Source organism: Vulpes vulpes, chromosome 9 (genome assembly GCF_048418805.1).
Source record: "Vulpes vulpes isolate BD-2025 chromosome 9, VulVul3, whole genome shotgun sequence".
Lineage (NCBI taxonomy): Eukaryota > Metazoa > Chordata > Mammalia > Carnivora > Canidae > Vulpes > Vulpes vulpes.
In genome coordinates, this window is record NC_132788.1 from 25,304,585 (window position 1) to 25,312,811 (window position 8,227).

At 40.5% G+C, this 8,227-nt stretch overlaps 1 pseudogene; it reads left to right on the forward strand.

Moving 5' to 3' along the window:
* Nucleotides 1-3,466: 3,466 nt before the first annotated feature.
* On the forward strand, nucleotides 3,467-5,205 carry LOC112926714 (60 kDa heat shock protein, mitochondrial pseudogene; annotated as a pseudogene).
* Nucleotides 5,206-8,227: the final 3,022 nt, after the last annotated feature.

Consider the following 8,227-nt stretch of genomic DNA (forward strand, 5'->3'; position numbering starts at 1 on the left):
CCGTCGACCAGATGGACGCAACTGGAGAAAGAAAGCGTTTAATGGGTTGGTGTTTGCTAAATTTGTTGTAAGAAGACAGGCAAAAGTCATTTTGTGTGTCATGAACAAGGGGCCACTTGTGTAGGGACCATGTGTATCTGAGGAAGCCAAAAATCAGGTTTGTGTCACGCTTTCTGCTCCATATGTGTTTCACGTAAAGAAAATGCATCAAAAGTAATTAATTTTGCATATAATTATGTAATAAAAGTTAGGTGTAGTTCACTTTAATTTTTCAAATAAATGTGCATGATGTAGCACTAGAGAACGAAAGATGAATATGTCAAAACTTTAAAAAGGGGGATGCCTGGGTGGCTCAGTGGTTGCGCATCTGCCTTTGGCCCAGGGCGTGATCCTGGAGTCCCAGGATCGGGTCCCACATCAGGCTCCCTGTGTGGAGCCTGCTTCTCCCTCTGCCTATGTCTCTCTCTCTCTCTCTCTCTCTCTGTCTCTCATGAATAAATAAATAAAATCCTAAAAAAGAAAATCTCTAAAAAGGACTGAGACCCACAAAACCAAGGGGTGTCCATTCTGTTCTGTTACTACCTCTCGGTGTCTGAGCTTCTCATCCTGGAAAATAGGAATAACAGCCTGTGCTTTCCTTCCCTTGCCTTCAAAAGCTTGGGCAGAAGTAAAGGGAATGGTGCTTATCACAAAAGTGTCTCTCTCTACGCCACCTCCTTTCTGAGAGGGATGTTTGCGATTCGAGGTATATGTGATGATATGTAAAAGAGGTGCCTTGAAAATTTGTAGGGGAAGATGTACGAAGACCCGGGGACTGTTTCCTTGGTGTCTCAGATTTGGCAGTGTTGTTAACACACGACCCCAAATGTAACATTAGCAATTCTTAAGTAGCTTGAGGATGTCAGGCTTGAGGCTTAGGGCCCAGTACAGAACAGCACTCTGTTCTGGATTCTGATTTAAATGACTCTTTCCTTTTGTGGCCACCAGTGCTCTGTGCTTGTAGATCCTGCCTCCATTCGGATTTGGAAAACACCATGGTACTTCTTGGAAAACAGGAAATCTGGACGTGGACCCTTCTCTTCTCCGTTCTGTTAGTCACTGGCAGTGAGCTCATGGGGTTTCGGGAGTAAGTAATAGTCGGTGTTAGGACCACACACGGGAGAAAACAGGCCTACGCTGGTCAGGAGGGTCCAGGGCTGACTTTTGAGCTTCTGGAAGGCAAAGACCGTGTTTTACTCCCAGCTTCCAATGATGCCTCACCCGCAGAAGATTCGTTGAACTGAAATACTAAGTAAAGCCTAGTTGAACACAATGAGCAGTTACTGTCACTCCCTTCTTTGAGAAATACACGTGGCAGGAAATACATGAGCGAGAAAGCGAATGTCCCATCACAGCTCTACCTCTTAGATCTGTTATCGGTCTGTGATTGACATGTTATCCCTCCTGGTGATTCTAATTACGTGACAACCGAAGTTATTTTTCCCAAGGACAAAATGATAGGGAATGTGAGAGAATTTGGAAAACAAAGTTCCTTGGCACTTTGGACTTGAACCGGGGGTCTGTTGCTGTTAGTGTGACCCTGGGAAAGTCACTAAGTTCTCGGAGCCTCCGTCTCCTTTTCTGTAGTAATAGAGGTGACGGTATCTGAGCAAGAGCAGATGAGAGGATCGAATAAGAAGTGCATGTGAAGACGTCTGGCTGCAGACCATCAGATCCAACGTGGCTATGAAAGATCCATGGTGACGGTGATTGTAACTGTGTGCAGACACAGCCAACAGCTGGTTCAGAGGAAAAGTCAGCAGAGCCCACAGATGACCGCAGACAGGGTCCTGTCCCTCGTGCCCTCAGCTGTACCTGAGACCAAGGCGGGGGAGAGGATTTCAGAGAATCTCACTTGCTTTACATCTCCTTTCTTCTAGCCTCTGCCTCTAGGACTCCATAAAGTGGTGGTTTTCCTTTTCATATGTTACTTACTAGTGTTTTTAAAACCTCCTTTTTGGGGCACTTGGGTGGCTCAGTGGTTGAGCATCTGCCTTTGGCTCAGGTTGTGATCCGGGTCCTGGGATTGAGTCTGACATCCTGCTCCCCGCAGGGAGCCTACTTCTCCCTCTGCCTATGTCTATGCCTCTCTCTCTCTCTCTGTGTCTCTCATGAATAAAAAAATAAAGAAAAAAATTAAACCTCTTTCCTCCCCAGACTGCTTAGGGATTTGTTTTCTATTTTGAATTAACTTTATTGAGTTATAATTTACTGAGGTATAATTTATTATGCAACCACACCCCATTTTGATGAAGTTGAACAAATTTATACATTCATACAACCACATCCAAGATACAGGATATTCCTATTACCCCCAAAGTACCCCACGTCTCATCCACAGTTAATCCCTGGCTTTGCCCCAGGTAACCACTGATCTGCTTTCTGTCACCATAAATTGAATTTGTCTTGTAAATAAAATTATACAGCATGTACTCTTTTGTGTTTTGCTTCTTTTGCTCAGCATAGTGTTTTGTGTTGTTGGTTTTTTTTAAGATTTTATTTATTTATTCACGAGAGACACAGAGAGAGAGGCAGGCTCCATGCAGGAAGCCCGATGTGGGACTCGATCCCAGAACTTCAGGATCACGCCCTAAGCCAATGGCCGATGCTTAACCTCTGAGCCACCCAGGCGTCCCATCAGCATAGTGTTTTTGAGATTCATTTATGCTACGGTTTAGCATATTTCTTTTATTGCTAAGTAGTATTCTATTGTATACCACATTATTTTTTTAAAAAGAGATAGAGAATCCACGCTCTAGCAGAGGGTAGAGGAGGAAAGGGAGAGGGAGATAGAGAATCTCAAGCAGGATCCATGCCCAGCACAGAGCCTGATGTGGCACTTGATCTCATGATCCTGAGATCATAACCTGATCCAAAACCAAGAGTTGGATGCTTAACCGACTAAGCCACCTGAATGCCTACCACCATTTTTTATCCATTCATTTACTAAAGGACATTTTGCGCAGTTTCTATCTTTTTTTTTTTTACTATTATGAATAAAGATGCTATGAACATTCGTGTATGAATGGTCTTTGTGTGGACATCTGTTTTCACATCTCTTGGGCATATCCTTAGGAGTAGAATTGCTGGGTAGTGAGGTAAGTATATGTTCAACCATGTAAGAGATTCCCAAAATGTTGGCTGTACCATTTACAGTTCCACCTGCAGTGTATGAGAATTTGTTCCACATCACTAATACTCTGTATTGTCTTAGTATTGGTCTTTTTAATTCCAGTCATTCCCATGGGTGTGCAATAGTATACCATTGTTTTTTCCTTGTAATTTCCCTGATGGCTAATGATGTTGAACATCTTTCCATGTGCTTATGGGCCATTTGTGTATCTTTCTCGGTGAAGGGTTGGTTTGGCTTCACTCACTTCCAATGGCCTGCCTCACTGCCGGCACATTCTGCCACTGTCCCGAAGAAATGCTTCGATTACCCACAGTCCTCTGCCAGTAGCCAGAGTACGGGCTCCTCATCTCACTCAGGCCTATGCCAAAGATGTAAAATTTGGTGCAGATGCCCAAGCCTTAATGCATCAAGGTGTAGACCTTTTAGCCAATGCTGTAGCCGTTACTATGGGGCCAAAAGGAAGAACAGTGATTATTGAACAGAGTTGGGGAGGTCCCAAAGTAACAAAATAAGGTGTGACTGTAACAAAGTCAATTGACTTAAAAGACAAATATAAAAATATTAGCACTAAACTTGTTCAAATTGTGGCCAATAACACAAATGTAGAGGTTGGAGATGGCACCACTACTGCTACTGTCTCAGTAGGTTCTATTGCCAGGGAAGGCTTCGAGAAGATTAGCAAAGGTGCTAATCCCGTGGAAATCAGGAGAGGTGTGATGTTAGCTGTTGATGCTGTAATCACCGAACTTAAGAAGCAGTCTAAACCCGTAACAATCCCTGAAGAAAATTGCTCAGGTTTCTTTGATTTCTGCAAATGGAGACAAAAAAATTGGCAACATCATTTCCGATGCAATGGAAAATATTGGAAGAAAGGGTGTCATCACAGTAAAGAATGGAAAAACACTGAATTAGAAATTATTGAAGACATGAAGTTTGATTGAGGTTATATTTCTCCATACTTTATTAATACATCGAGAGGTCAGAAATGTGAATTCCAAAATGCTTATGTTCTATTGAGTGAAAAGAAAATTCCTAGTGTCCAGTTCTTTGTACCTGCTCTTGAAATTGCCAATGCTCACCATAAGTCCTTGGTCATAATTGCTGAAGATGTTGATGGAGAAACTCTGAGTACACTTGTTTTAAAAAGGCTAAAATTTGGTCTTCAGGTTGTGGCAGTCAAAGCTCCAGATTTTCGTGACAATAGAAAGAACCAACTTAAAGACACGGCTATTGCTACTGGTGGTGCGATGTTTGGGGAAGAAGGATTGACTCTAAATCTCGAAGATGTTCACGACTTAAGAAAAGTTGGAGAGGTCATTGTGACCAAAGATGATGCCATGCTTTTAAAAGGAAAAGGTGACAAGGCTCAAATTGAAAAATGAATTTAAGAAATCATTGAACAGTTAGATATCCCAACTAGTGAATATGAAAAGGGAAAAGCTGAATGAACGTCTGGCAAAACTCTCAGATGGAGTAGCTGTATTGAAGGTTGATGGGACAAATGATGTTGAAGTGAATGAAAAGAAAGACAGAGTTAGAGATGCCCTCAATGCCACAGGAGCTGCTCTTGCAAAAGGCATTGTTTGTTCTGGAAGGCGGATGTCCTGCTTTGGTGCATCATTCCAGCTTTGGTTTCAATAACTCCAGCTAATGACAATCAAAGAATTGGTATCAAAATTATTAAGAGAACACTCAAAATTCCTGCAATGACCATTGCTAAGAATGCAGGTATTGAAGGATCATTGATAGTTGAGAAAATCATGCAGAGTTCTTCCAAAGTTGGTTACAATGCTATGCTTGGAGATTTTGTGAATATAGTGGAAAAAGGAATCATTGATCCAACTAAGGTTGTAAGAACTGCTTTATCAGATGCTGCTGGAGTGGCCTCTCTGTTAACTACAGCAGAAGTTGTAGTCACCGAAATTCCTAAATAAGAGAAGGACCCAGGAATGGGTGGAATGGGTGGAATGGGAGGTGGTATGGGAGGCGGCATGTTCTGATTCCTAGAGTAGGGCTTTACCATTCTTAATGAACTGAGAAGAAGCTCAAGGCTGTGCTCCTCAACCATAACTTCAGAGAAGTCAGTTGAAGGAAATGACTAAAGAAAAGGCTGGCTGGTATTTAAGAAAATCGCTATAACCATCAGTTACTGTTTCAGTTGACAACATATAATGGTTTACTGCTGTCATTGTCCATGCCCACAGATAATTTATTTTGTATTTTTGAATAAAAAGATGTTTGTACGTTCCTGATAACTTAGTACAAGAGCCATGCACCAATGTACTGCTTTCAATTTAAATCGCATTTTTACTACTATTCTGTTAAAATCAGGATTTTAGTGTTTGCTATCACCAGATGAAAAGTTAAGAAGCAGCCTTTCTGTGGAGTAAGAATAATTGTGTACAAAGTAGAAAAATATCCAATTATGTGACAACCTTTGTGTAATAAAAATTTGTTTAAAGTTAAAAAATGAGTGTGTTTGATTTTTTTTGCCCATTGAAAAAATTAGGTTGCCTTTTTTCTTTCTTAAAATTGTATTTATTAAAAAATAATAAAATTGTATTTATTTATTTGATATTTATAGAGAGAGCACAAGCAGGGGGAGCAGTAGAGGGAGAGGGAGAAGCAGGTTTCCCACTGATCAGTGAGCCTGATCTGGGGCTCCATCCGAGGACCTGGGATCATGCCCTGAGCCGAAGGCAGATGCTTAACTGACTGAGCCACCCAGGCACCCCTAGGTTGTATTTTCATTATTGAATTGTAAGAGGTCTTTATAGTTCCTGGATACCAGTTCTTTATCAGACACATATATTAAGAATATTTTCTCCCAGTCTGTGGTTTATAATATCTTTCAAAGAGCAAAAGTTTTTTTTTTTTAAAGATTTTATTTATTCATAAGAGACAGAGACAGAGAGAGAGAGAGAGAGAGAGAGAGAGAGAGAGGCAGAGACACAGGCAGAGGGAGAAGCAGGCTCCATGCAGGGAGCCCGACGCAGGACCCAATCCTGGGTCTCCAGGATCACGCCCTGGGCTGAAGAGAGCGCTAAACCACCGAGCCACCAGGGCTGCCCAAAGAGCAAAAGTTTTAAATTTTGATGAAGTCCAGCTAGTTTTTTTTTTCTTGGTTTGTGCATTTGGTGGTGTTTTTCTAAAATATTTTGGCTTCCCCGAAGGTCATAAATATTTTCTTCTATGTTTTCTTTCAGAAGTGTTATGATTTTAGTGTTTATATTAGGTCTATGATTCACTTCAAGTTAATTTTTATATATGTGGTGAAGCCTAGGGTTCACTGTTTTTCTCTATGAATAATGAGTGTCCAGTTCTTTAGCACAATTTATTGAGAAGGTTATACTTTCCCCCACTGAGTTGGCAAGTTGTTGAAAATCAATTAAACATATACTTGGGGGGGGGTCTGTTTCTGTACTCTGCCTTCCATCCATCTATATGTCTGTCCTTACACTGATACGACACCGTCTTATTTAATGTCCCTGCACAATGCCTTGAAATCACATAGCGAGGGCCTCTAACTTTGTACTTCTTTCCAAGTGTATTTTGGCACTTTACAATTCCATGTACTTATTTTTAGAGATTTTATTTATTTATTCATGAGGGACCCAGAGAGAGGCAGAGACATAGGCAGAGCGAGAAGCAGGTTCCCTGCAGGGATCCTGATGCAGGACTTGGTCCCAGGACGGGGATAAATGACCTGACCCAAAGATGGATGCTCTGAGCCACCCAGGCGTCCCTCATGTAAATTTTAGAGTCAACTTGTCAATTTCCAAGAGAGATCCTTGCTGGAATTTTTTTTTCCTTGCTGGAATTTTGTTTGGAGTTGTATCACATCTATAGATGAGTTAGGGAGACTGAGTTTTCTAATCTATGAAAACGGTATATTTGTCCATTTATTTTCACCCTCTGGTTTATCTCAACAATGTTTTATGTGTCTCAGTTATAAGTCTTAGCTATATTTTGTTAAATTTATCCCTAATTACTCATGTTTTGTCATGCTAATTTAAAAAGGTGCAAGTTCTAATTGCTAATATATAGAAATACAATTGATTTTTGTATATTGACCTTGTAACTGAGACATTGTTAGTCTCATTTATTAGCTCTAATAGTTCTTTTGTAGGTTTGCTAGGATTCTCTGTATACATGACCATGTAGTCTGCGCTAAAGATAATTTTACTTTCCACCTTCCACTCTTTCTTTTTATCCCTTTTTCTTGCCTGATTACATAGGCTAGAATCCCCAATTTACTGATGAAGAGAAGTCATGAGAACAAGCATTTTTTTGCCTGTTCCCAAATGGAGGATGGAAGCATTCAGTCTTTTGCCATTAAGTATGAGGTTAGCTCGAGGTGTTTCATATTTCTATATGCATTTAAGAAGTCTTCTATTCTTAATTTGCTAAGAGTTTTAAACATCAATGAAAATAGAATCTTTTCAATGTTTTCACCCACATCTCTGAAGATAATCTTTAAAAAATTTATCCTGTTGTGGTGAACTCTGATTTTTAAATTTTAACCAACCTTAAATAGCTGGGATAAATCTCATTTTTTTGTGTGTATATTGCTACATTGAATTTTCTAGTTTTTTTTTTTTCATGAGGGATATTAATCTCTACTTTTCTTTCTTTTTTTGGTAATGTCTTTTTCTGGTTTTGATGTCAAAATAATGAAGATCTCATAAAATGAGTGGGAAAGTGTGCTCTCCTTTATTTTCTGAAAGAGTTTCCAAAGGATGGTCTTCTTTTTCTTTCTAAATATTTGATAATATTCACTGATGAGACCAATTAGGCATGGAGTTTTCTTTGCGGGATGGCTTTTTTTTTTTTAATTTTTAATTTATTTATGAGAGTCACAGAGAGAGAGAGAGAGAGAGGCAGAGGGAGAAGCAGCCTCCATGCACCGGGAGCCCGATGTGGGATTCGATCCCCGGTCTCCAGGATTGCGCCCTGGGCCAAAGGCAGGCGCCGAACCACTGCGCCACCCAGGGATCCCCCTGCGGGATGGCTTTTAATTAAGAATTCAACTTCTGTAGTAGCTATAGAATTACT